Source organism: Sitodiplosis mosellana, unplaced genomic scaffold (assembly GCF_009176505.1).
Source record: "Sitodiplosis mosellana isolate CC-2019 unplaced genomic scaffold, AAFC_SMos_1.0 Smas_scaffold_1, whole genome shotgun sequence".
Taxonomy (NCBI): Eukaryota; Metazoa; Arthropoda; class Insecta; order Diptera; family Cecidomyiidae; genus Sitodiplosis; species Sitodiplosis mosellana.
In genome coordinates this window covers 14,365,333-14,386,315 of record NW_022595244.1, presented here as the reverse complement: position 1 = coordinate 14,386,315, position 20,983 = coordinate 14,365,333, and the positions used below count along the sequence as shown (strand labels likewise).

The following is a 20,983-nucleotide window of genomic DNA, read 5'->3' as shown; positions in this document are numbered from 1 at the left end:
CAACCGAACGCGCCGTTCAACAGCAGGCGAACGCCACTTCTCCGCATTTCCAACTCAACGAAACATGGGGAAATCGGTATGTGGCATGAATGAGAGCTCTAGTTTCTGTGCACAGACTATATCAAGACTCTTCAATAGCCACCAATGGAAAACATAGCGCGAACATCGACCGAAATGTTTTTTTTTGGTTGGAGGAGAATATCTACCACACAGCGTTTTACTTCCCATACTGCAGAGGCATACTGGATTCGAAACCGTAGCTAGAAAAAAAAGAACTACGGCTGCTGCCGTCGTCAACAGCATGAATATGATTTAATTCGGCGCGGTTGCACAATGTACCGAACAGTTTTCCAAAGTAAGTCGTTGCGTTCAGACGTTTGTGTCGTCTGCGTGTGACACATTCAAATTAAAAAGCCACTTTTTTGAACTCAACATCATTTTCATCATTTCATCTCCTATCTCTTCATATCTTTTTGGAGATATACAATTTCTATTTTTGGAGAGCGGAAAAAATTTCAACAGACAAAAGTGAAATATTCCGGTTAATTTTATTTTTCGTGCTGTTGAATTCGTGATTATGCTCAATTTTTAAGTGAATATTTGTTTTATCAGCCAACGGAAAATTTAAAAAATCAACATTTAATCACCATCATCTGCACGCCACAATCTCATGCTGTGCTCGTAAATTAATAACACGCGCAATACAGATATAGTTTATGGATTTATGTAAATAAATAAGTGCAAAAAAAACAACAACAACAAAAAACAAAATTGGATATACATTAAAATATCGTTACTGTGTGCAACATTTAAAATTTGAAAAATTCTGTCTCTGGAAATAAATGTGAGAAAAAAATGCAGAGAATTTAAAATATAATACGGCTTATTTTAAAATAAACACTGTTCATTCATCTGGTGCAAAAATTATTGGTGACAGAATAAAAAAACCTGACTGACTGTTAACCGTTAGACCTTTCAATCCAAAGAGACTTTATTTCGGGATTTTCGATTTGTGAGCGAAACGACCACGAAAAACTACAGTTGTTGAGAAGTACATATGGATTTTTTGTTTTAGAACCGATCGCATTAAACGCAACGACACATTGTGTTTGGAGAAATCTGTCGAAAAAACAAACACAACTTAAATATACATTATATTAAAGTCGACATTTCACCAAATGAAAAAAAAAACTGCCATCGTTTTTCATCGCAGAATTTCAGTGATTTCTGGACGTTGTGAACTCACAAACATGCATACACATAATTCTAAGATTCAGATGGTAATAACAATAATAACATAAATATTCAAAGTTTTCGGTGATTCAAAAAGGGAGAAACGAAAGTCAAATAAATCACTTGAAGTGAAACCAACCAAGTTTAGTGCACAATTTATATCTCGTGTCAACTGAACGCTCAAATAGAAATATTCGCAAGCGAAAGTCGAAAGTAAAGCCAGAGAACGAAAAAAGAAAGAAATAGAAAAAAAGAAACCGCACACGCATATTCTGAACCGCTATCAAGAGTCGCAAAGAACCTTTTTTTGCTTCTTTGTGTTTGTGTCGAAAGTAAAAGCAAGTGGTGCTTGTTTGGCGAAAAAAGCAAACGTTGAATCGGTGTGAAAAATTCTTCTTTCTTTCTTCGGTGAAGTTGACACCCTTGAAATACAAATCGAAAGAGAAGACGCTGCCCTCCAATTCGATAACAAATTTGTTCGCATCAATTTCGATTTATCGAATTTTACCCGGTTGAATTGGTGTGAACAAAAAAGTGTCAGAATTTTAATCTATGAAAATTGGTGTGATAAGGATAAGAAATTGCTCTCGAACGTGTTAGCATCCTTTTTCCGCTAGAACCGTATCCAAGCATAACCACCCTCTTGTGTTTGTTATTATTGTTCGTGGCCAAAAAGAGAGAGTAGATACAGTGCGGTGGTGAGGTGACAGTGTGTAACCAATTTTTGTGATAAAAATGATGATGGATTGAATTTGTGTGCCGAAGACTCTGACGATGATGATGCTTGTTATTCCATTTGTTAAATAAATATTGATACAAAGCAATTAGTGTTTACACAGTAATTGTGGAAATTTTTTGCTTTACACTGTGTCAATCGGCTCAACAGTCGACCGTTCTCGAAAATCGAACAAAGTATGATATATAGCAAAGGAAAAAGAAGAAGAATAACATTTTTACCGACACCCATGTAGAAAGATATATAGAAAGAAAAAAAAAAAACATTCAATTGGATTTCCGTTCTTTCAATACTGCAAACATCAACAGAAATTTTTGCTTCGCCCCAGCTGACGAACAGAAACAAATAGCACACAAGAAATGAACAAACAAAAATATAAAAGAATCCAACGTTAAACATAGCAAATAAAAGAAAATGTGAAGTGAAATCATAAAACACCAGAAAAGGCAGGAAGAAAAGAAAAAAGAAAAAAACAGACCGCGTGAAAGAGAGAAAGACGTGAAGTCACAAACACGTCAAATGAATGTCGCATCGCATTTAGATCGTGTACACACCATTTTACATGCACAATCTTAATCCCAACGTCTAACATTTATTTAGGTAAATGAATATCGCACAAGAGTGTGACAACCATTTCAAGAGAAAGTGACACACACACACCACGAGTATTTTGATACCGTTCTTATTCTATTGTGCTTAGTGACACGGCATAGAGAGGGGACACAGAACACTTACCTTGCATGAATAGGAGAAGTAATAAAATAAAAATATAACGAAAGAGAGAGAGAAATATAAACGAACAAGCGGAACGTTGAAAAAAGAATGTTTGCTGTTTATCAAAAGAAATAAGTGAAGTTGAAGTGATAATCCAAAGTACACATAACGCACCCAAAAGAAACCACCATCAATCCCGTATAAATGAGAGCAAATTCCGTTTATTACAAGTAAGTGTGTGTGCGTGCGTGTTTGTATGTTTGTCCATTCGCGCGCGACAGAATAGCCCAACAATTGCACTTAGTTCTAGGTGTCGTAAATGGTGCGACGTGCATTTTAACGAGAACAAAAAACAATAACAAATAAATAAAAACCAAGCAGAACGAAAATCCGATTAAAATCAATACAATCTGGATTATCTAATGAACAAACAATACAAGCGAAACGAAACAGTCCAACATCAGCCACGAATGAATTTCGCTCGAGTGCTTACCATTCTTATCCGCACGCTCTAAATAATATTCCTTGACTCAAGTGCGTCTCGAGCAGAGAGCAACGTATTGCTTTTTGTGGTACTAGTATTGCAATATACAACAACAACAACAACACACACGTATACTCATTTTGGCACTTCCAGTTCATACCAAAAGCGTAAACTGACCGACTACACACTGAGCTTCAGCATGAATAAAGGTTTGTTTGTTTGCGTATAATTCGCATTTTCCTTTTTGTTTTCTTCTTCTTTTTTTTGCCATTGGAATTTGGTCTATTTTTTCCTTGTTATTCTGTTTTTCGCTTTAACATTCTTTGTCTAACAATACTTATCCCTGCTTAAGCCACTAAATGGATTGATTTTTGCAACGTTGCGGCCAAATTCGCTTGTTCACTGTTATGAAACTCTTCTTTTCCGCTTTTGGTTTCTGGACTCTTTCTGAACAGATTTCTTTCGATAAGGTACATATTAACGGGCCAAACCAATCGGTCTTCTAGCTACTCCTGCTACTCAGCTGCTGCTGAACCAAAGATGCTCGAAAACTTTTTTCTTCATCATATGTGACTTGGACATATTTTCTCCGATTTGTTTTATAAGATTGTATCGGGTTCAGGTGAAGTGAAGGGACGAAAACTTTCAAGCGTTACGAAATGCGTGCTAACGAATGCGGATGAATATTTTTGTACGATATTCTGATAACTTTATCCGCAATCATCAAATTCATTCGATGAAAAGGACGATGAGCATTGAAATCGTGTTATGAAACCATTCGTTATATTCCATTTAATGATTAGATAATTTTGTTCATCGTTTCATCACAATTGACACGAAAACCGTTTGCTGCGCAATTGAGCTTAATGAAAATATGATCCAATAATCACGTTGATGCATTGATTGCTTTTCTTTGTATCGATACCTCGGTGTGCGTAGTTTTATTTATGGATTTATGGTAATTTGCTTTCAGCGTTAGACATGAAATCAATTAATTTGGTGTTTCATTTTTGGTTTGAATGGAACAAAAAAAAACTAGATGTCAGACAAACAAACGATAACTTTAGTATAATAAATTATAGTTTCCATTGAAGTCAACACGACCAAATATCAATCAGATTCGAGCTCAACTATTCCATACTTAACATTCAACCATTTTTCTTTATTGTTTGCTTTGTCTGACCCATTTCATTGATTCAATTCAACGTCTCGCAATCAAAGCATTTTCATACAGTTTTCTCGTTGACAGTTTTAGTTTGTGTAAATATGAAATGCACAAGCGTTAATAATTTAGTCATTGTGATTCTTTTGATATTCAAACTTATTTCAACGCTGTGGCAAGCGATACGTTTGATAAAGACAACTGAGCCTCACTGCTTGGTCTGACCTGTAACAGGACAATTTGTTCAGTTTTTTTTCTCTCTCTTAACATCTCTTCTCTTCTTATGTGCCTCTTGTTTTTTCTGCAATTTCGATCGAATTTCTCTCAACTGACTGACTCAGACTATGTGCTATCGATTACATGTGATGGCCACGCCGAAACAGTGAATGAGGCCTATTGTACGGTGAGTATATGTCGCTCTTTACTGAATCCCAATCATCGTGTCAGTCAAACGCTTTCCACGTTGCAACGAGAACAAAAAAAAATTATTGATCGAATATTTGAAGAGAGAGAAAAAAAACCAACCAGCAACGACAATATATAGAATGTTTTTTTTTTACTTTATTTTTGTTCGTCTGGAAATTGTTGAGCATGCATTCATCCTTTCTTAATGCGATAAAGCTGATGGATTATGTGATTGGTTCGCAAAAACCATAAGCGTGTCTATTTTGTACAGATGAATAAGCATTTGAAACATCATATCAACGGACCGGAGAGAGAGAGAGAGAGAGAGAGAGAGAGAGAGAGAGAGAGGACGAGGCAACCATTACACAGAACGTTTCTTCGCCCACACTAGCAAATTTTAAGTGGGACAGATTCTGTGTGGCTTTTCTTCGAAACATAGAACAAAAATATCAGCCAACAGGAATGATCACATCAACAGTGTAATCTTAATTGTTCAAAACGGAAATAGACTGAATCAATTCGGAGAATATCTCATTCACGTTTTCGTGTATATTGACGTGTTATTTTTGTGTGTACAAAAGTAAGAGTGCACACCTTTGTGTGCAGCAAAAAACAAGAGCTGATTTTTTGGTTGGTTTGAAAAAGAAAAAAAAAACATCTCAAATTATATGCTTCCACAACGCAGCCCACTTTTCTCGACAAATGTGATATCAAAATAAATCAATCATTAAACTTTCTTCAAAGAATCGAAATGGACAATTTCGTTTTTTTGCTTGAAATTTCATTTTTTCTTAAATTAACTCAAGTCACGGAATGTTATTCAAAGTGTGCACGAAAAATCCACAAAAATACGTCAATAAATTAAAAATATCAGAAAACGTGAATGAGATATTCTCCGAATTGATTCAGCCTATTTCCGTTTTGAACAATTAAGATTATACTGTTGTCGTATTGTTGTTTGACAACAATTTGAAAGAATAAAAAATGATTCAAAATAGCATACACACAGAACTGGTAATTGAATTTAAAACGAATTTAGGGTTTTTTTTTCCATTCAAATGAAGAACCAATTTAAGAAACGTTCAAATAGAACTAAATGTTATTTGGATGAGATACGCATTTCTCTCCGTCAAATATCCTCATTTGCGGCGACCGGTTGAAGATTCAGCCAGCACCGAAGTTTTTCACTCAAAATATGGCCGGAATGGCCTTAGGAATGAGGATGAGTCATATTTAATGTAAGGCTTCCATATGCACAAAGAGCAACATTCGTAGTAAAAGTAACAACACAAATTACAGGATATTTATTTTTCCCGCAACTTTTGAAAAAGAAAAACAAAGCCATGTAATTAAATCGAGATATCTAGGAAATTCGGAGCTGCTTTTAAATGAGCGTGTGATAATATGTTTTCTTGGACCCTCAAAACATAAGCACGAGGCGAGCTGAAGCTCCGACGGCTTACCATATCGAACAGAAACCCGGAATGTTGAGAAAAAATAAACAACTAGATGATATTGAAAGCGAAGATAGATTACGGTAAATTTGTTGCACAGCACAAACATTGGGAAATTTTAATTATGTTATCTCTCTGGTGTGCTCCGTTTTTCCTTTGATTGCTTGCTCAATGGAATTCATGAAGATGCGATAAGGAAATGTCTCAACTTGAATATTTCCAACACATTTCCGCATTTTCCTTAAAATATTTGCCTCGTTGTCGGTTTCTTTGAAAAAGATTAAACCGAGCTTCCTAGCTCGCATTGAACATTGAACGTTGAATTTTTTATGGATGAATAAATAATTGCCGAACGCAAATTGAATGTCGTTTGCGTGTCGGTGTGTTTGGCAATTTGTTTCAATCTGGTAGAGTTTAACATACGTGTTTTATTTACTCAACCAAAGGAGAAAACAAATTTGATGTCTGTGGGCCGTCACACAGTTCAAAATTTACGCCCGACTATAGACGGAATTTCGGCTAGTATACGCTCTCAGTCTATATTTCGCCTAAATTCGTCTGAAATCTAGGCGAAAAATAGCTGGAATACAACTTACTCGGAGGAATATCGACTGAGAGCGTATACTAGCCGGAATTCCGTCTATATTCAGGCGTAAATTTTAAACAGTGCAATGTTGACTCAATGCCATTAAAGAGTTCAAATCATGGGGACTTTTTTAATTATAAATTCTGGTTCAAACATTTCATTGATTGAAGTGAGTGTGATTTTCTGATATCGTGGAAGATTTCTCGTTTCTTCTGGACCTAATGCGATGTTAAATTCTTGACGAAACGAGATCCGTTCCACCTCCGCGCAAAAGCAAACAAAAATAGAATGAATGTTTGCCATTTCGCTGTAATACGTCCAAACAATCTCATGTAATAATTGAATGTGGTGAATTGGATAATGATAGTCTAGTTTTGTGTGCGTGGTACACAAGAAAACATAATTGATTGTGGTGGAGCGAGGCGTGAGCAGCGGGAGGTGAAACATATTGTGATTGTTCGTTATACAATCAATTTTAATTTATTTTTTGGTGTTCTTTCTGCCTCGTTTGAATTACCGCACCAAAATTGGAGTGCGCAGATTGTTCAAGGGAAAAAAAGCCCAAATTCGTCGTATTGATTTGTTCAGTTTCGTTGCCCTGGCATCGGCCTGTGATTATGAGAAAAGAAAAAACCAAATGATCCTTGTACGAAATCAAACAACAAATAGACATTGATGAGGGTCCTTTCCTCTAACCAAAGCGGAAAAAAAACGGAGAGTGAGAGAATGGAAAAAAATACACCGAAACTTATTTTCTAGCTTAGTATTGAGTATGTTTTGCTCTGTGTTACGTGACTTATTGGTTGTAAATGCTGTAAGCTGGAGTGCTACAAAACCGAAACTCTATATGTGGCCATAATAATTGCCCGTGATATAGAAAGTTAATCGAAATGCATTTGTTGTAGAACAAGAGCTCTACATTGGGAGACGATTCTCCGTCCGCCACTGATTTCTCTTTCTCTTGCCCTGCCAAATACAAATCTAACTGTGCTCATGTTGGTTCGAAAAACTCATTTGCCATTCAGAGATTGTGAAATGTGATACAAACGAGCACGAGTGTAAGTGTCAGAAGACGAATGAGAGGGAGAGACAGGGACGAGGGAGACACACAAAACCAAGCAGACACATATCTTAAATGGTGATAATTAATCGTTGTCAATTTGAAGTTTATCTGCTTGTTTTTTTTCTCTTCTTCTGCCTTTTATCTTATTTTAACTGAAAATGTATTGCAGCTGAAGTCAAGCGTGTCACAGTGAATGTAGTCCCAACAAATCACTAGCAATCGCTTATAGTCAAAATGCATCACCGAACGGCAAAATAAAGTTTACACGAGGGGATGCTTGGCGTATACGCGCTAAATTCGAACCGATGAATATTTTAAGAAGAAATAAGTCTCAACGAAATTGCAGAAAATACAAAGAAAAAAAATGCGAACATGCTCCTTTCGAACATGCCAAAAAAAAAATCACATAACATACACACTTGCAACGATTCGGCGAAGGTTCAGTAAAAGAAAGTTGAGAAGGAAAAATTAATGATGGCACTTTTTACTTTCGCCATTTCGTATGAATATCACATTCCATATATTTACGTTCAGTTTGAGACATTTTCGCCAATATTTCACCGTGGCATCAGTGGTGGTTTTTAGCGGCGCTTATGTATTGAGCCAGCACAAAGATGTCAAAAAGGTGAGAAAAAAGGTGTGCACACTTGAACGATCCACCTAAAATTACTTATGCATGCAGTCAAAAAGCTATCGCTTTGCTGGCGAACCAGAAGCGATACAAAAAACAGATATAAAAGAAATACGCATTTATTTTAATGTGTCCTCCTGCCTTTTTTGTGCTTGTTTCATGAAAATTCATTTTCTTTTGTTCACCTTTCATTCCATTCGCACATTATTAACACTGTGGCACAACACCGTGTTTATTTATTTATTTATTTTTTGCTTTTAACTTTTTTCTCGCATGTTTTATTGTCGTCGTTTTTTTTTCAGTGGCTCATATAAAAAAAAGCATATCAAGTTGTGTGTCGACAAGGCAAGCACATATGCTATTTCGATTTGATATCGTCTGAAACTCTTCAGTCAGCACATCGTTATGTGCGAGAAATATGAGCGCGCGCAAGAATGGCGACGACGAAGACGACGACGACAACAACAACAGCGATGAAAGTGACGATGGCAAGAAGTAGAATAATTGCATCCATTAAATTCGGCACGAACCTATTATATCAAACGCTTCTTATGATCGAACAATGGATTATTTTATGCTTGCGCATTTTCCGTTTCGGCAATATATAATATGACTCCGAATTCGTTTTGCAAGAAAATTGCGTCGGAAATGTGCGTATGAGATAGAAACGAGCAACAAAAAAACAGCTCACAATTCCAAGGTGATACATGAAAAAAAGAAGAAACATACGCCCAGAGAGAGAGAGAGAGCGAAAACAACCGAGAAAAAAAAAACGGAAATATGTCAAATCATTTCTTTTAAGATGCTTAAATGTTGATAACATTACCTCGACGAAAATCGATCACATTGTTGCATTGTATCATATCCGTGGAGCGTAAAGAGAGTGCTAGATGTGATGGTGTTAAGCATTAATGGTGATGTGTGGGGTTGTAATGAAATTCTTTATAAATTTATAAACTCTGACAACCGAGTAAATAATAAATTATGCCATTCAATGTGATGGCAAACCTAGGGGGATTTAACTACGTGAAAACTTGTAAAAAAATGATATAAACGCGCACGAAATTGTTACATTCACCAGAGAACTTGCATGATTCCACTCAGTTGACAAGTTCCGTATTAAAACAACATGCGCGAACGCGCGCGAGTTCGTGTGCAAACTTGAAGCTGGACGACGCGCACACATCAGTCGTTCCATTTATTATATCTGGATTAACTTTTCCAACACTTTCTCCAGCTCTTTAAAAATATTTCCTTTGTCCATTTTATAATTATATAAATCTTTCAACTTTTGGAAAGGATGTGAAAAATCTTTATACACGTAAACAAGCAATTTTTAGTTTGAAACGCGTTTTGGTTGTCAAATAACAACTTGAAAAACGCGCAAAACCATAAACAAACTTGTGTAAACTTGTGACCGTGCGCGTCAGTACGTACAACGAACGCGTCGAACTTCCGCGAATCAAGCAAACTGGCAGAAAACATGCTGAACTCGTAAGAGTTAAATTCCCCTAGTGGCAAACGCAACACAAAATAGCACGGAAAGGTCGAATCAAAAAAAAATAGCAAATCGCGGAGAAACGCATTGAGAAAGAGAAATTGAGAACGAGCACTTAAGCTTTAGTACTTTTTAGTGTGAATGAATAAAAAATAAATCGCTGAAACTTGTATGGGGGGGATAATTGATGGTAATGAACTCTGTTGAGTAATCACAATGCATTCCAGACTTCGATTAACTGAAATTAATTGATTCCAGGAAAATAAGAGATGGAGCGAGAATGGGTAAATATGCGTAGAATCGCGGTGTAGAAAATTAGTCTCGATCTAATCGACAGTGCGCTACGAAGCCTTATTCTTCATTGTTTATTTCTGTTTGGTTTGTGGCTAATATTGATCGATTCGCTTTTCCAATGAGCGAGAACCACTAATAAATTGCGAAATCCTACATTTCAATCTCAATCTTTGGCAATTTACAAGTTTTTTGCCCTCATTTGTGGAAAATCCAACTAACAGTTCCATCCATGATTTAGTGTAATTTGGCAGCAAATTGTTTTTCGCATGAATTTTCCATTCGAAATACATGTATACAACCAAAGAGGCCTGCTGCCAGCTTGTGGTATGGTTGAATAGATGGAGGCCAAATTACATCCAGCTGAGCGATTCAAAACTATATGTTGGATATGCTTCGTGTATTCGTGTATTCGTGAAGGGAGGGCGCACACACACGCATCGCACAAATTGATGTCAGATGATGCAAGGGGCTTGCTCTTCAAATTGGATAATTGATAGCAAATTTCTTTTCCATCCCTCAAAAGGCGAAATTGAATTCGCTTGTAATGAATAGAAAGCGATTTTCCATTTTCCGTCCGATAATACAAATGTTGTTTTTCACATATTTGTGGCAATGAAGAGTGTCCATTGTGTTTGTGTGTGCCTGTGCATGTGGCTTGGCCCCTCACTTTCCGCTTTTCGATTTGAATCTCACACTTTATTCACTCTCTTTGGATGGAGCAGAGAAAAATTATTGTGCAAAGTCATTGTGTGTACATTTATTTATTCCTTTCAGTGTGTAAAGCAGCACATCATGACATCGGCTTCCTGTGCTTTCACATTCATTTGCCTCTCTCTTTCGCACACTATTTCGCGTGCACATTTCTCATACCCTCAAATGTACTACAGTGTGAGATTCAATTTTCTCTATTCAATTTAAAGCGATTTTTCTTAATCGATCAATGCAAAAATTGGTTTTTAATCAATTAAATTAAGTTTAAAGATGTAGATGCTTCCGACATGTTGTGTTGTTTTGGGCCGTTCGAGAAGGACAAAATCGATCCCGATTGTAATTGAACGAAACGCCCAAAATCAGTGACGGGAACACATATGTGTTACATGATTATAATTATATGCTGCTATGTTCATGCAAATATTAGCATTGCTTTTGGAAGCACTAATTGATGGTCATAATAAAACATTCAACAATTAGAATTTGACATGGTCGACAGCACCTGAAAACGTTCTCTTATTTAAGCAAAATGGCCATGTGCGGTTCATGTTAGCCAAATGAATAAAATATATTCAACCGAGATAAAGAGGCAGAGCGAGAGGGAGACAGTTGAATTTGAGAGAGAGGTAGAAGAGTAAAACTTTATAATGGCATTGATTAAAATGTATGTGTGAAAGGGGGCCATTCAGACAAACCATGCAACGATTGTTTTTTTTGCGTTTTCATACGATGGAGGATACATACAAAAAGTTTTTTGTCATGCGGGCACAATGTACACATTTGCCATATAATACAGGCGCACATATCGGTGAATACATTGTCGACTGAGAGGATGGGAGAGCTGGGTTTGTCCGAGACCAAAGCAAATCAGGCACAAAAGTACACAGAATATGTGTGTTCGGCACAATGACAAAGTTTTGAGCAATTAAATTTGCTCCTTTTTTGTGTGTGCGATGGTGGGTGTGTGTGTGTGGAGGAGGTGAGCGAAAGAGAGGCGTCAGGCAAATTACGTCGGTTGACTGCAGTGCACATTCATGGTCCATGAATCATGGAAAACACATTGTGTACGTATGTTTTATACAATGTTTGAGAGGATTTTAAATTTTACTCTTTTTACACTGGCTGCTGTTTGCCAATGCATTTTTATGCTCAATTTAATCCAATTTCGCATCTTGCCCACACAATCACATGCGGTGCAGGTTGAAATGCCGCAATAAAATTTTCACATGTTTACCAAACTTTCATGTATGTTTGCTAAGTACTGACCCAGAATTTAGTTTCCACGGAAAATGGCACTTTTTTTGCTTCGACACGTTGACATCGTTATTTTCTCTCTTTTCTGAGCAATGAGTGAAAATATGCGGCATGGATTGATGCACAATCTGTTGCTGAGGTGAACTCACTTAGTTGGGCAATTGTTGTTAATGTGATTCAGCTGCTGGGTTAACTCACCTGAGGGAAAACCGTGACAACGACAACAACAGTATCTCCGTAATTTAAGGGGATACCGGCCACAATACAAACAGCCACTGCTTTACATCTATAATTTCGTTGTCGCTCCTCCTTTTTTTTAAAGTTAAATCCACAATCAACATCAACTTTGATATTTTGCGTTTGCGACTGTAACACATCAACGATAACAAATTACAGAAAGGCATATAATTCGTCATTAAAAGTTTGTGGACAACGCGCACCCAAACTTTTTATTTGATTTTTACATCGTCTACAAAAATGTATGAATGATTATAATCAAGAGTTTCGCTGCTGGAAATACTAAAATTAAAATGTCTGACGATTTTTTTCGTTCATTTCGTTCACAAAGTTAGCCATTGTGTAACTTCTATGAGCGCTAGGAAGTTCGATAATTGAATACAAAAAGCGAAAATTTTAATCGCGTCGTTCTATTAATCAGATCACGCGTACAAATCATCATTTTCGACCGAGTTTTACAAACGAAAAAAAAATGTAGAAAAAAAATCGTTGAAAATTCCAACAATTTTTTTTGGCGACAATCGATTTTAAAATGAGATGACATTTTTCCGACCTACATATTTAAAAAAAAATGTAATTTACATTTTGAATCGTTGTGACCTACATATGAAAAGTAATGTTTTCATCTATGCACGTGCTTCGCTATCTGCAACCTGCTGAGATCGCCATGTAAAAGCCATCTAAATATAGACGTGGTAAAAAAAAGTAAAAGTAACCATAGTTTGAATCAATGCCAAAATTGCATTCATACGTCACTCTAAATTCCATAAAAATGTCTATTTTTTCGGGACGATGGGTGGCCGAATGAAGATATTCGCCGTAAAATATTACCAGATCGTTTAGCTGCGTTGGAGTTTATTGAAAAAGTATAGCTCCATTTCACCGAACAGCAGCACTTATAGAGCGTAAAAACATTGAAACTAACGGCAAAAAAAACGAGAGAAAAATTGTCAACTTGAGAATTTTATGGGCACGAGAGGTTTGTTCACACGAATTTCGATGGTAGCATCCGATTTCGCTTATATTGTGGGTGCATAAATGCGATTGAAAAAAAAAGACCACTATGCAAAAATGCCATTCCACACTCAGCATTTATCATTCAGAACGATTAATAGCACTCATATGCCTCAAACATACACGTTTATGCACTGGAATCGCCACCAATCCATCGAACGGGAAAGTGTCGAAGTGGAAGTTCAAATTTACGTGTTACCTTCATAGGCAGGTGCACTTGTTTGACGTTCAACATCTCGAACATTGCTGCCGATGTTGATTTTATGCGTGAATAGAAAAAATTGGAATGAATGTGGATGAGAGATGTGAGGAGCACTTTATACACATGTTTGAAGCACATGATTGAATGGTACATCGTTCATTGGCACATCAGTGTTCTGCTGTAGATGACTTGGTTTGTGTGTACCGCATCGCCCATGGCGGTGACTGCAAAACGTATCGTACGTGATGCGACATAGACAGCGTTTGTTTTCATTCCATTTCCCAGCGGCTACACAGGTCCAGTCATGAGCATGTGCCCATTAAGCCGTAAGTGTGAAATGGCAAACAAACGCAGAAATTGATCATGTTTGTGTGCTGGTGTGCAGTTGTGTGCACACTCTTAAGCCCAAGTTTCAATGTTGACAAAACGATAGCAATTCCCGAACAAATCGAGCTTTCCGATTAATGGAATTTATGACGAAGCAAAACGAAAGAAGCGAGCAAATGAAAAGAAATGAACGATGTACTTCATATTGCATGATCTTAGGTCGTGAAATTGGATAATTCGGAAATTTCGTTCGTTTCTCCCCTTTTCGCCTGGCTGCCCACAGCAAATCACATTGTGCACCATATATATAGACGCCACGTGTGAGTGTAAAAACGACGAGAACACTTAACTCTTGGACCATTGTTTCAGTTTTCAAATTGAAGTGAAATTTTCACACACAAAAAATTGTGGCACATGGAAGGAAAACGGCAACGAAAAGTCCATAAAGCGTAACGTAACGACATACTTTGGCTGTTGTGCTCCGATAACCTTCGATTCCATCAAAATCAGATAAAATTCATTGACAGACATAACATATCGACAAAGCGAAACGGTTAGTGTATTGGTGCACTAGAGGATAGAAAAAAGGAAGCAAGCGACAGCACATGAACACACACTCACAAACGTTACAAATCGCAATTCACAAAGTGGAAAAAGTAAAGTTTTTGCCTCAATAAAAGTCACTAAAGTAAATCACTTGCGATCAGAACTCGGGTGGTTCTTCTTCGATTTTTTTTTATTACTATTTCCCTTCTCGTTGTGTGTTTGGTTTTTCTTTTTCTGGGGTGATATTTCGAATTTATATGTTCCAATTTTTATTCTCGCAGGGCTTTTTCTGTTCAAATCTGTCTACAGTTAATATACATGCCGTCAGCCATCGTATGCTTTTTCTACGCCGCGCGGTTTTTTATTCGTTGTGCATAAATGAAATGTATTTTGAGTGTCACAAACTTCGACTATACCAGTAAAAGCGGCAATGATACTGAGATTGTGCATCCCGAACACGCTTGACATTTATATTAAAGGGCAATGCTATGGATATAACAGTTGATAGGTATCATAGCCTATTTTCGATTTCACCCACATCAAGCGTAACATGAAACTTGGCACGATTCGCAATTTCGAGCGTTCTGAGCATCTATGAATGGGAGCGTATCAACAAATAAGTGGCGGTAGACGACTTTATTGCTAATTTGGCGGAAATTTCACATGGCTTCTTAGCTACATCAACATGTGATATTCGATAAATATGCAATGGTATAGGCACCTTATCGAGCAAAATCACTGTGAAAAAATCGATTGTAAAGCGCAAAATTCGAAGAAAGCCACGGGAATATCTTCCGAAGAGATCGCAAAAAAAATTATGTTCTTGGTATCTCTCTCGAGCGGCAACAACGCATAAGCATCAGCAACGGATAGATGAATTCACAAAACTTGAGATATATTTTGCTACTGCTTTTGTTTTCGTTTCGTCGGATTTAATCCTTCGAATGTTACGAAACAATCGAAAGAAGAAGAAAGTTTATCTACTTTCAATTGCGCAAATAAGTAGCAAGATGAACGCGTTTGGTATAGAAGAAAACAACACAACAAAAGTCTTTTCATGGCTTTTTCAGTCTTATTTTCCTCTAAAGTGCGCTACTGCAGTTTTATTTATAGCAAAAGTCAGCGTTTCATTGTTTCACATTTAACCTTTGGTTTTATGTCGTCATTTTGGGGCGCGTTTTGTTGGCAACTTTCGCATGCCACGGCTTTCAAAAAGCTCTGTAATTTAAGTTTTGCGCATCGAAATTACAAATGTGACTGAAATGCTGACAAAATTTAATGCACTTTACAAGCATTTGCAGCCATTTCACTTCTGGAACACGGAAGATACTTGGGCCGAAACGAAGGGAAAAATACAGAGAAGGAAAAAAATACGTCTTGTTGCGGACCTAGTTTTTTGTTACTTTTTTTTTGTACTGAGAACGTGTCATGCCGCATTGAAGATTCAGTTGTCTGATTTCACACAGAACTTTATACGATGGTAAGCGTTTGAATAAACAGAGAACCAACTTCGCCAATGCTATTGTGTTTTTAAACTTCAGTTGAATTGCTATAATCTGGGACTGAACACTTGAATTTCCCATAAACAAAGTGTCTCGAAGCAGCCATCAGCTGGCAAAAGTTGGGCACGTAGAAAATGGGGCCGATATTTGTTTGTCTTTTTATTTGCAAATGCACATACAATTTACTTGTCGGAGGGAAAAAAGAGCGTACATCTTCTTTTATCGGGTGCTCGCACACAAAAACTACCCAGAGAGTTTTTGGGGAATCTTTTTTTCGGAATGAATAAAAAAAAACGACGCTCCAACTTTTTGATATATGTTTGCAAGTGCTAAGCATCTATCCCTCAGCGTTATATAAGCAAATATTGTGCACCACCATACGGGATATGGACGATATTTCATAATTTATAATTTATTTATTTGTTCTTTGCCTACGTGCTTGCGTTTGTTCAGAGCTTCGTTTATGTGTTTATTCGGTATAATATTGTCGTAGTTCGTTGGAGTTCATTTTATGCTCAGATTTATTTACTTGAACTGCTTTTGTTTCGATTTTTTTTTCATTTCGTTTAGTGTTCTCTCTTTCCCTTCCTCATTCTTGTTCCCACTATGTGTGTGTGTTTTTGTTTTCCTGTTTGGTTTGAAGATATGCCCTCAGTACTATGAAATACCTCGTAAATGGGTTATACTGTAAAAGCATCCACAAACTAGCAATAGTTCCATAAAACATAATTAAAGCAAAATAAGCAAACAGGCGAAAGTCCGGAACACATATGTGCTCCAAAGCATATAACTCCATGGGTTGGAGTGGAAAAAAGCTATGCAAACATACACACATATACACAAATACACTACATACAGGAGCGTATCCTGCAAATTGGTCGATAATCCGCTCTTGGATCTTGCACATTTCATGACTTTATTCGGAAAAACCCAAGTAATATATGGATAGGCGACATGACATAAAATCGTTGTTAGTGAATAGCAACCAACCACGGATAATGACTTCGACGATGAACAGCGAACGGGATGGAGTGGAACCGACCGACCGACCGACCGAACGAAGGAACTGTAGTGAGAGTGTCAGTGTTGCTGGCAAAAAAGCTCAAATTTGCTGAACATGGTGAGCAGGTTCGGGCCAATTCATGCACACATACACATACAAATACAATTAACATGTGGAGATTATTTATATTCGCTGTTAAAATAATATTTTATCAGCTCCCAGTGTTATTTGCCTAGCTTATGCATTGCCTGTTGGGAGCTAGGGAAACTTAAGCAATGTAAGAGCGTATGTTAAATTCATGCATGTAAAAAAAGAGAAAAAAAACGTCCCCACATCTCATGGGTTGGCTGCTTGGCATGGGATTCACATATAGGCCGTTTCCATTTCTTCGACTGAAACTTTTAACCAGATTCATGTGTAAAAAAAGGAAGAGAGAAAAAACAAGTTTTTACGAGCTCCCGGCTCGAGCATTTCGACTTAATGAATGGTAAATGCTTCCAAGCTAATAAACAACAAATTTACGTATTGTTTTTGGGGAGCAGCGTCTATGTGGACATACGGTTTTTATTTCAACATTGAAAACTGGTTTGCTTTTAATTTCTTCCGCAGCCATAATTCTTCATTTCATTCGGCCCGTGTCTAGTCAAATTGGGTTGGCTATGTGTTCATTCATGTCTTCAATTTTGAAGTGTTCCCAATCGATAAACAACATAAGATGAAATGGAATTTAAGTTGCACACAGCACAAACCTAATTGCTAAGCATGGCAACGAAACGGTATATAAATACAGCTAATGCATCATTTCTATGGAAATTGTCTTCGAGATCAAAACATGCTTGTTACTCATCATTCCATTCAGCCGAGAAAATGTGCTTTTCACGGTTCAAAAAGGAAAATTTGAAAATCACTCTGTTTTTTTTATTTGTATGAGCTAGAGATATCTTAATAGGCTGGATTTGTTTGCCTTTCTTCGTGTCAAAACAAATGTTTAGCTAGCTGCCATGTGCAGGCTTGTTATGAAAAGAAGCCGAATTTTATTTCAAGAATGGAAAGAGAATTAGCTGTCGCTCTTCTTATATTCGCAAGCATTAACTGTTCTTTCGCCGAAGTTCCAAAAAAAAATATCAAAGTTGAACGTTACTTTTCGTTACGGAAAATCATAAAGCATGCGAAAGTTGTTCCCTCATGACAATTGCTCTGGGGAATTTACATATTCCATAATCGTTTCACAGAATCAAACATATGGCACATTTTTCTACTGTTGGAGAGCCAGAGAAAAAAACGAGCCCATTGTTGATATATGCAAATTGTCTGAAATTGTCGAAGGTTTTTCATCATATAATACTCAAATGGAGTAAGCGTTTACCTTTTCGCATAGACGCACACCCAAATTGTCGTTAAAATTTATAGCATTGCTCTGCAACAGCGGCGGTCTTCCCAACGGAAAGAAGAGTCACATGCGTCTTTCTCTCCTCAATCTTTATTCTTCGTTTCTCTTTTTTTTTCTGCTGAAAAACATGTTTAATGCTCGATAATACGAACACAACAGAAATTTCCGCGCTGTATTTATTCATTGGGCCGCACGAATTGATTTTCATTACCTCTTGGGCTTTGAGAAAGAGAGAAATGTGAATGAGTGAGTGCGCGCGGGTGCGTTTGAGAGCGAGCTACATCTTTTTCCAAATATCTTGTGTATATTTTCCTTTTATCTTTATTCTCCCTGGTCTTGCTAAGTAAATACCACGTCGAAAATATAACATAAATTTTGAGCATGCCAAGTGAAATATTTTCGAAATGATCACTCATGCGTGTCATATACTGTTATAAAAGAATTGTTTCTCCAACAATAGTCGTCATCGTCGTCTTTGCTGTTTTGTTTTGCCGGTGTCGCCACGTATGCATGTGTGCGTGTGTTTATGTTGAGGGGGAATGGCTGAGTGCTATTCGACTGGGCCTTTTTTGTTTTGCCATAATAAGTTAGCATCTACATCAAAACATGAACATATGTCAACTTGGGCTGTTGCAAAGATATGATTTGGAATTGAGCTTGTTTGCCGTGTCGCTGCTCCGCGTCGTCGTTGTCGTCCGTGTTTGTAATTTATATCGAGAAAAAGCTCTACACCGTTGTACATCTCCGGGGAATGCCATCATATTTTTTTGTTATATGTTTATGTGTGGAATGTATATGAAGAGCGTTGAACACAAGCAAAAATCGCAAGCCTACTGAAAATTTGATCACATCAACTAAATATTTAACAAAGAATCAACGCGCATTTTATTTTTTTATTACTGCATATTTGCCACGAAACATTCTGTGTGTCTTTGTTCGTACACTGTCCTGAGTGTGTGTATGTGTATGTGCGATGCACGTACATGTTGCGTAATGTAATTTTTAGCTCGGTTTTTCAGCGCCATTGTTCACCGTTGTTTAGTATGTGCTCGAGCCTATGTTCCGCCGTTCTCCGCTACCACCATCGTTTATGTTGCCGCTTTTTTTTGTTTGCTCATCGATTTTGTGTTTGGCTTCAATTTGCTTATGCGGCGTACAATTTCATAATGTTTTGCATTTGTTTTGGATGTTTTTTTTCCTTGTCTATCTGTATGAAGAATCGTCATGTTTTCAGGCAGTATTTTTTTTCTTGCCTGTTGTTACCAGTGCTGCTTTCTATGATCGCAATGTAAGCTTTTTTTTCTCGTGCGAGCTCTGCTCCATTACAGTACGGATTTTGTATTGTGAATGGGAGCGTTCAATGGGAGAAAAAGCCATTGCACATATTTCGACCAAAAATAAACACACCGAATTGTGTAAGTATATCCGCAGTTATGATGTAAAATTACATTGGGCGAACGGGAGCGGGAGCGACAGAGGAAAAGAGAGCCCGGCGTTTTTATGTCGATCCATTAAGTTTTGATTACAGTAAATTGCCTGGATTTTTTTTCTCGCCTTTTGCTCCTTCAATCTACTGCATTTGAAATTCTCTCATCTATTTAGCGAAATGTTTCGGTTGTTCAGTCAGATGCGCAGCGAAAAAAAATCGATTATTTCTGTAAATCCCGCTATTATGAAAGAGCAATTTGGAACTATTTCATCATGAGTTAGTGTTTTTCTTGTGTCGCTTCGCTTTTTCAGCTTCTCGGGGCAATTGAGAAAAAAAACAACAACAACAACATGGTCTGCCATTTTTGCAAATGGATGAAATTCAAAAGTAAACATTTTAGTTAAATCCAGGGGCTTCTTTTTCTTACTTATACAGAGCTCAGACTATCATGCCAGACATTAGCCATGACTCAAAATAATTTGATAGCACAAAATCAACGGAAATTGACGTTGTGATTTGTTTTTGATGCGAGCGATTACGATGAATATATAGATTGTAGGAGAAAAAAAACGAATTGCCTTCCAAAATCAGTTGCTATCGATACGTGAGCTGTTTTAATGCAGCGATTAGAGTGAATGGTTTTCGCCTGAAACGCATTTTATGCGTTCGGAATATGTTTTCTTCTTCTTCATACGACTATCATTGTCGGCACTCGTCATTATTTTGCATGTGATGTGCGCAAATTCTGATGGGTTACCATGATTTGTTTGTGCAAGGCATGCCAGATTAGTGGCACGGAAACGCGAACACTTGATACGCTAATGTTTCGTTTCGGGAAAGTTATAATCGGGCTTATGCGGTATCAACCCATACTTTTGGCCGGCGCAAGATAGCGGTGGCGCCTTAATAAGATGTATTAGCGATTTGCGGCATTTTTAAGAACTATCAATACTTGTTGTTGTTGTCATGAATTTCGCAACAACAAGAAGTATTGATAATTCCTAAACTTGCCGCGGACTCTATTTCGGCGCCACCGCTACTCACTGTCACGTCAAATACATTGGTTCTTGTGGCACAGAAGCACAGGTTGTGCGGTATAAATGTACAG

At 37.3% G+C, this 20,983-nt stretch overlaps 1 protein-coding gene across 2 annotated transcripts in view; it reads left to right on the top strand.

Moving 5' to 3' along the window:
- Positions 1-350: 350 nt before the first annotated feature.
- Positions 351-20,983, top strand: part of LOC129574239 (uncharacterized) — a 70,722-nt gene continuing 50,089 nt past the window's right edge. The window contains exon 1 of one of the 2 annotated variants that reach the window (XM_055457285.1): positions 351-2,913. The gene's annotated coding sequence lies outside the window, so the exon portion shown is untranslated. Of the gene's footprint in view, positions 3,377-20,983 lie in introns of both variants that reach the window. The other variant, XM_055456418.1, reaches the window with a different exon arrangement.